Below are 927 nucleotides of genomic sequence, written 5' to 3'. Positions count from 1 at the left end.
AGCAGTGCATCCATATTGTTCAGCTCCATCACTCCTCTAGTGTTGCCTCTTTCAGAAGCATAGAAGTAGTCATTCTTAGCTACAGACTTAATGACATCTATGGCTTCTTCAATAGTTTTCTTCTTGTTCAGAGATCCCCCGGATGAGTGGTCTACTGCCTTCTTTGATTCATAAGAAAGACCTTCATAGAAAATGTGCAACTGCACCCATTCATTGAACATATTTGGCGGCCATCTTCTTGTCAAGTCTTTAAACCTCTCCCATGCTTCATATAGAGTCTCACCATCTTGCTGTCTGAAGGTTTGTGCCTCAGCTCTCAACCTGTTAATCCGTTGAGGAGGATAGAATCTTGCCAAGAATTTGTTCACTACATCTTCCCAGGTTGCTAAACTTCCCTTTAGAAAGGATTCCAGCCATTTAGATGCTTTGTCCTTGAATGAGAAGAGAAACAGAAGTACTCTATAGGGGTCAGGATGAATACCATTAGACTTCACAGTATCACATATCCTCAGGAAGGTGGTTAGATGTTGATTGGGGTCTTCTTGGACACTTCCCCCGAATGAACAATTGTTCTGAATAAGGGTGATGAGCTGTGGCTTTAGTTCAAAGTTGTTGGCATGTATGGTTGGCTTTTGGATGCTACTTCCACAGTTTCTTGGGTTTGGGTTGATGTAAGAACCCAGGACTCTTCTCTCTTGTCCAGCCTGATGCGTTGGACCTTCTCTGCCATGGTTGTGAGCCTCTTCTTCATGATGGTTCTCCATATTCTCATCCATGTCTGGTTCAAAATACTCCTATTCTTCCTCCGTACCAACTATTCTCTTCCCTCTTGCTTCCCTCTTTAATCTAAGGAAGGTCCTCTCAGGTTCAGAATCAAAGAAAGTTGAAGTCCCGCTTCTTCTACCTGTCATACAACCAACAAAGCAA

The 927-nt window shown here is 42.9% G+C and overlaps 1 non-coding gene across 1 annotated transcript; it reads left to right on the top strand.

The window, feature by feature from the left end:
• Positions 1–216: 216 nt before the first annotated feature.
• Positions 217–323, top strand: LOC148548860 (small nucleolar RNA R71). Its single transcript, XR_015898392.1, has one exon. It is a non-coding gene; the product is annotated as a small nucleolar RNA R71 (small nucleolar RNA).
• The last annotated feature ends 604 nt before the right edge of the window (positions 324–927 follow it).

The sequence above is a fragment of the Arachis ipaensis genome, chromosome B8 (genome assembly GCF_059453495.1).
Source record: "Arachis ipaensis isolate K30076 ecotype BB chromosome B8, ASM5945349v1, whole genome shotgun sequence".
NCBI classification, from domain to species: Eukaryota; Viridiplantae; Streptophyta; class Magnoliopsida; order Fabales; family Fabaceae; genus Arachis; species Arachis ipaensis.
The sequence above is the reverse complement of the archived record's forward strand: the minus strand, read 5'-3'. Positions and strand labels throughout refer to the sequence as shown.